The sequence below is a fragment of the Phyllostomus hastatus genome, unplaced genomic scaffold, assembly GCF_019186645.2.
Source record: "Phyllostomus hastatus isolate PE091 unplaced genomic scaffold, TTU_PhHast_1.1 phas_scaffold_93, whole genome shotgun sequence".
NCBI classification, from domain to species: Eukaryota; Metazoa; Chordata; class Mammalia; order Chiroptera; family Phyllostomidae; genus Phyllostomus; species Phyllostomus hastatus.
This window is the reverse complement of record NW_025334042.1, coordinates 14,688,783-14,696,238: the sequence shown is the minus strand read 5'-3', so window position 1 is coordinate 14,696,238 and position 7,456 is coordinate 14,688,783. Positions and strand designations below refer to the sequence as shown.

At 37.0% G+C, this 7,456-nt stretch overlaps 1 non-coding gene across 1 annotated transcript; it reads right to left on the bottom strand.

Annotated features, from left to right (window-relative positions):
• Window positions 1-6,337: 6,337 nt before the first annotated feature.
• Window positions 6,338-6,501, bottom strand: LOC123813158. The gene has a single exon (XR_006784668.1). It is a non-coding gene; the product is annotated as a U1 spliceosomal RNA (small nuclear RNA).
• Between the last annotated feature and the right edge of the window lie 955 nt (window positions 6,502-7,456).

Genomic DNA, 7,456 nt, shown 5'->3' with positions numbered 1-7,456 from the left:
CATTTTAATAGGGAATGCATCAAATCAATCCTTATGTTGTATTGATATCTTAGCAGTCTTAAGTCTTTCATTTCACAAACATGGATTACTTTGTTACATTCATTACATTCCTCTTACAAGTAAGATTTTGTGGTGTTTATCTTTCACCGACTGGCTTATTTCATTTAGCACAATAGTCTGCAGTTCTATCCATGCTGCCACAAAAAGTAGGCATTTCTTTCTTTCTGCTGCATACAAGGCCTGTCCAGAAAGTATCCAGCTATTCACTATAAAAAATAGACACATTTATTGAACTAGGTACCAGATACAAGAAACTTTGTACATTGGACAATGATACCTCATTCCCATTCAAAGTAGGCACTTGGGACCTCACACAGTTCTCCCAATTGCCATCAGCTGCCCTGGTGTATTTTCCTTAATTTCATTGATGGTCTGAAATCTCTTCCCTTTCCCTAAAATCTCTTGACTTTATTTTGGGAAAAGCCCCAAGTCACAGGGCACCAAATCTGGGCTGTTATGGGACTGAGTCACCTAGGTGATTTGATGTTTCACCAAAAACTGCGCAAGATGTGATGCATGAGCAGGCACGTTGTTGTAATGAATTTACTAATCACCAGTTGCCCATAGCTGTGGTCTTCTGAATCATCTGAAGTTTTTTGTGGAGGGATGTTCAATCTTAATGCAAAATTTGATACAGATTCATTACTCTACTCACTCAGTCACTTTAAATGCCACAGCCACACAGTACATATGCTCACTCAGCAGTGTCTACTGCCCTCCCTGACTAGCACAGTGATGCTGTCATTGTTCACACATGTGCATTCCAGTCCACTCTCATTGGCTGCCAGGTTACGTAGATGTGAAAGGATTCTCATTATATTAACAATGGCTGGACTTTTTCTGGATAGACCTTGCCGTATTCCATTGTGTATGTGTATCACAGTTTTTTTATCCACTCATCTACTGAAGGGCACTTAGGCTGTTTCTAAATCCTGGCTATTGTAAATAGCACTGCAATGAACATAGGGGTGCATAAGTTCTTTTGAATTGGTGTTTTGGTATTCTTCAGGTATATTCCCATCAGTGGAATCACAGGGTCATAAGGCAGATGTATTTTTATTTTTTTGAGGAAATTCCATACTGTTTTCCACAGTGACTGTACCAGTCTGCATTCCCACCAACAGTGCACTAGGATTCCCTTTTCTCCACATCCTTGCCAACGCTTCTTGTTTGTTGATTTATTAATGATGGCCATTTTGGCACGTGGGAGGTGATATCTCACTGTGATTTTAATTTGCATCTCTCTGATGGCTAGTGATGTTGAGCATTTATAAAAGTTAGAACATTTGATCTTTTTTAAAATTCTAGTTTTTATTTTTAACCACTTTTTTTCTTTTATTTTTTATTTTCCTTTATATCTTTAAGTATTAAATATTGTATTTTTGGCATATTAAAATATTTTTCTCTCTCATTCTTAGTCTCTCATCTGTTTATTTCTTATTTGCTTTTATGGTAGGCAGCAAGAAGTATAGCCTGGGGCAGATAGCAGAGGGAAAACTCACCCCATAAGTGAGGAGATCAGGTCTTTTGTTCTCAGCTGAACCCTCAGGTGCTTACTAATGTTTCTCCCCAACATTTCAAGATCAGATATTTAAAAAACTTAATCTTTAAAGACCATAAAGACCTATAGTCTATTTACTCTCAGAGTTATACTTTTTGTACAGATTATATAATCAGCATTTTACACTGTCTTCATCTTACATGACCATTTGCTGGTTTAAAGTTTTTAGACTCCTTCCCTGGCTAGGTGGCTCAGTTGGTTGGAGTATTGTCCCATGCACCAAAAGTTGCAGGTTTCATCCCCAATCAGGGCACATACTTAGGTTGTAGGTTCGATCCCCAATCAAGGTGTGTCCAGAAGGCAACTGATCAATGTTTCTCTCTCATATTGATGTTTCTCTCTCTCTCTCCTTTCCTCCCCCTCAATCTTTAAAAAAAGAACAACACCCCACCCAAAACCAACCAAAAGAACCCAAACAAACCCAGAAAACATGTCTTCTGGTGAGGATTTAAAAAATTAAATAAAATTTCTAGATTCTTTTTTTTGCTCTATCTTTCTGGATGTGAACACACACACACACGCACCATGAGTCACTCTTACCTGTAGACACTGCTACCCCAGTAGCCCTTTCAACACTGGTTGTTTTTCTTCCCATACCCTCAAACAACTGAGCCTAGATGTGAGAAAGACATTCTCCTACATCCTCTCTTCTTCCTTCCTCACCCCCATTCCTCATTTTGTTGCTTGAGCCATCAAATTATGTTAACCACTGTTTCATTTGTTGCTGTTATTACTGACACTGGTGTCAGTTTTCTTTACATCTAGACAATTTTGTCCCTGGGTCACTGTTGCTCTCTCTAATGTAATTGTTGTCTTATTCTTTGTTGCAAGACAAGTTATATAACTTAAGTTAATGCAAAATGAAAATATAAGGCCCTTTTCAAAAATTAGTAAGAATTTCAAGACAGGGACAGCAAGGTATTACACTAAGTCCAGGTCTCTGTGTGATCACACAATTCACACACCCACAAAGCCTGCCTTGCTTAGTTCGAAACTATGATTCACCTTCCCTCTTATTTCCATGGATGATGAAATTTCTTTCAATATCTCTCTGTGAGTGAGGAATACTGGGGTGAACTCTTCCTGTCTTTCCCTCTACATTTGGAACTTTCTCTTCTCCAGGAAGGAAAGAGCAGTAGAGTGGACAATAAGAATTTATGTCCACTTGACATTTCATAGGGGCTAAAGTGCTAAAGGTGACTGCTCTTGCCTCCTCCGTGTTGTTTTGGATTGCTTCTGGCGGGCTCAGGGAAGTTGCCTTTCACTTACAGTTTCTATGCGGTGGACCAGATCTTTTTACTCATTGTCACCACATTTCAGGCTGATAATTTTTGCCCAGCACCCTCAACTAAGCTGTTCTCAGGTTCAAGCCCTGTTTGCCAGTATGGTTTATGCAATGGTCCTGTATATTGCCAGCTGCTGGGCACTTGCCTAGCCCACAAGTAAAGCTGACACTTTGATCCTCATGTGGCTTCTATGTTTGCAGATAGTTTCTATTACTATTAGAACACCTAATAGTAATATGATACTTTCATATTTCCTAATGTGATACTCTCAATCTAGGTTTCTCAGTGAAGTATTATTTTGAAATATGGCCAGATGGTTTCCCAGTTGCTGCTTTTTTCCTTAATATCATTCTAAGATACTTGAATTTGGAAAAAAAATCTGTGTCTGCCCACATTTATAGTTTTAAACCCTCATATCTCTGACTGTCAGGGTGAACGGTTTCGGCAGAGGCGAGCATGAGCTGACCCCTGTGTTTCTGACGACCTCAGGGAAGGAAACACGTGGCTGCCAAGGAGAGGCGGTGCTGCAGGGCCAGCCGGCTGCCAGTCTCAGTCAGGCGACGGCTTCGGTCCAGGGTCTTTTCTTGACAAGTAATATTCTCCGAGTAAGCAGACAGGACACCACCAGCAGTTTGTGCTTTTATAAAGTAAAGAAATTTTCTGTATATCACTTCCTAAAGTTTCAGTGTATGCCCTCTGTTCAGACTGAGGGACCTTCAAGAATCCGCCCTGTGATGCGTGCAGTGCATCTGTGCAGCATGTTGTTGGGGCGGCAGTTCCTCGTATCTCAGATGGCTTTCATGTGAGATGCCGGAGAGTCATTTCTTTCTGGTGTTAGAATCAGTAATAATTGTGCTCCTTACCGGCATCAAGTTTGTTTTTATATTACGGACACTGATTTTCTCTTTGCATTGGCTGCAAAAAAGCTAAGCTTCACAATTGGTATCACACCTCACCAATATAAGCGAGTTTAATTCTAACTTTATCTTATCTTTTCTCTTTATTTTCCCCTTTTCTAACCTGCAACTGTTTATTTTAGATTTTATGCTGTTTGATATTGCATTTTAACATGTCACTTTAAATCGTTACTAGTATAGAGAAAGGTATGTATAAATAAATAGAAGAGGAATTATGAAAACACAGCATAAGATCATTTGGTCTGTACACATAAATTTAAGTCACAGCGATCTGAAATCAAGTGGATATGAGGTGAGGCATTGGCAATTTAAATTTTTAATCCCAAGCTCCAGAACTTGTCATTTCTGTGCCCTTGTAAATGTCTTATAAATATAGATTTCTGCTCTGAAAAAAAATTTAGAAATTTCAGGTGATGTTTAGAGGTAATGAGAGGACTAATTTCTTTATGTGAAGTATAAATTTTAAAGCTGAGAGAATATTATTATTGTTCACCATGTCTTTGGGAGACAGACAGGCTGGTCTTTCACTCAACATTCGCAAGTCCAATGTTAAATCTGCCCCCGTCAGTGTCCCTCACCTGTAATACACATCATCCCCACCTGCTAACGCTGTGTTGGAATTACTCACGACACAAGTGCTAGGGTTTTTCTGACCTAATTAAAATGTACAATGACTTTCATGGAAGTATTTGCTTCTTAATTTTAGCTCTTCTTCAAAGGTATTATTTAAAAACATGACAACGCACTCCATGAGTCTAAGCACCCTAGTTACATAACGGAGGATGTTTACCCATATTTCATCTGAAACCACTCCTTTTTGATCAGCTGTCAACAAGAGATCATCTCTGTTCCCACTGAAACTAAGTCATTATCACTGATGCTTCAGCTTTTCTTTCATCTTATGGGCTCCAGGGCACTTAATGATTCTGCTTCTCTCCGTCCCGAAGAGTAGTGATCTTCACTCTGATTCACTGAACATTTAAATGTTCGACTGCATAAACTGCTTAACCTGTTCAACTCCTGATAGCGGTAGCTTAGCTCAGCAAAGATAATTCAGGTCTATTTAAAATATAACATGCGGCCCCGGTTGGTGTGGCTCAGTGGATTTGGTGTTGGCCTGTGAGTCAAAGGGTCTCTGGTATGATTCTCAGTCAAGGCACATGCTTAGGTTGCAGGCCAGGTCCCCAGTAGGCGGTGTGTGAGAGGCAACCACACATTTCAGGGCCACACATTGATGTTTCTCTCCCTCTCTTTCTCATTCCCTTCTCCTAAGAATAAATAAATAAAATCTTAAAAATGTATATATAACATGCAGAAACCAGGACATTAGGCACCATAAATATAATAGGTTCTTTCCCTCCATGGAATCAGTACCCATGTACTCATAGTAATTTATTGTATATTATTCAATTTCCTAAGAGGTGAATTAAGGTCCAGATTTGCTCACTTATCAGTGTCACCAAAAGGCTTAGGTGAAGACAGGGAGCTCTGGAAGGGTCAAGGAGGGTAACTCTATTTTGCCTGTGTCTGCAGGAACTCAGCCAACTGGAAACAGCTTGGACTCTGGGCCGCTGGGTTTGCTGGAACAGCACTGTGCAAACAGTGGTTTTTAACAGAGAGGCTTTACACTATTTAGTAAACCAGAAAGAACAAATATGTAAACCCTTTTCTTTTACTAAAAGATTTTCAGCACTTTACTAGTAAATACAGTACCTTAAGTTTGATAAGAACTGAAATAAACTTTTTCTTTTTCTTTCTCTAAATAATATGTCTTACTTAACAGCAGTTCTTAATTATAATGGAGACCAAGTCATTAATCTTTTCTTGTATGGCTAGTGCTTATTTGTTTTCCTAAGGGATTTCAAAAATATCTGCCTAAACAATGATCATAAAAATATTATTTTAAAAATATTATCGCTCCCCAAATTTGCTATTCACTTTTTGGATTTAAAGCTATAAAAATATGGAATGGTGTGGTGTGAGGTAAGGGGCCAAATTTGAATTTCCTTATATAGATGTACAATTGACCCAGCATCATTTATGAAAACATCAATCGTTTCCCTACTGATGTGCATTACTACATTTTTGATAAATGCCTGTATATATGGTGGTGTGTTTTGCTCTCTCTACTCTGTTCTATGTACCTATTATTTTACACAGAGTTTCACATTGTCTTTATTATAGCTTTATAATAAGTCTTGACATCTGGAATATAAATTTCCAACTTCTTTTTCTTCTTCAAAAACGAATCTTGCTTTGGGGTTTTCTTGCCTTTGGCATTTCCAGATAAATATTAGAATCAACTTGTTGATTTCTAAAAAAAAGTGTCTGCTAAAACTTTGATTTGGATTTTGATGAATCTATACATGAATTTGAGAATTGACATTTTGACAGAATTGGGTATTCCAGTCCATGAACATGATATGAACTCTGTTTAGTTAGGCCTTCTGCACTTTTCCTAACAATATTTTAGAGTTTATTTATTTACTTACTTATTTAATTTTTTTAAAGGCCAGAGGAGAGCACCAACACAGTCCCCCATGTTCACAAATCATGCAGTCAATCTTCCCACATTTGAGGAAATCGCACAGGTCAGAACAGACAGAAGGCAATGGATAAGTCTCGCCCTGGGAAAACCACCTTCATGATCATGGTATCTCTTCTGCCAGGTAGGTCTACATAGTTATTTTTATAAAGTTCTTGCATATTATATTTACTTTATATTTATTGATGGGTATTTGATGGTATTTTAAATAATATTATTAAAACTATATGTTCATTTGTTGCTTGTATGTACAGATAAATTAATTTTTGTACATTGACTCAGTTTCTAGTAACCTTAGTATATTTCTTTATTAACCTAATAATTGTGTGATGATTTTTTCCATTTTTCTCTATATACAGTCATGTTGTCTGTAGGTAAGATGGCAGTTATGTATCTTCCTTTTAATTTTTAATCCTTCTTTATTCCTGCCTCTATGCCTTGCTAAAACCTCTTTATAATGCTAAATGGAAATGGTAATAGCAATCAGCTTTGTCTTATTTTTGTATCAACTTTCTCTATCACCATTCAATATGATATTTATGGTCAGTCTTTTATAGCTACTCTTTATTAAGTTACAGATATTCTTTTGTATTGCTAATTTGCTAAGAATTTTTATCATGAATAGATATTAAATTTGTCAAATGCTTTCTCTGCTTCTGTGAAGATAATCACATAATTTTTCTCCTATGTTCTGTTAATGTGTTGGATTACATTAATTAATTGCCTGATGTCAAACTCAGACTTTCATTCTTAGAATAAACTCAGCTTGGACATAATGTGTTATCATTTTATTTATTGCTAGATTAATTTTACTAATGTTTTATTTAGGATTTCTAATATTTTTGTTGATGAGAGAGAATGGCCTCTAACTTGCTTTCTTGTACAAACTTTTCAGGTTTTAGTATCATGGTTGTTTTAAATTCCAAATATGAGTTGGGAAGTATTTCTTTTTCTTCTGATCTGGAAAACATTAATGAAGATTGTTGTTATTTTTTTTCATGCTTGGTAAAATTTGTTAGTTTTAGGGATTTCTTTGTGAGTATACTCATACTTAGGGTATATTTTCTTATTTGTTTTTATTGTTAAC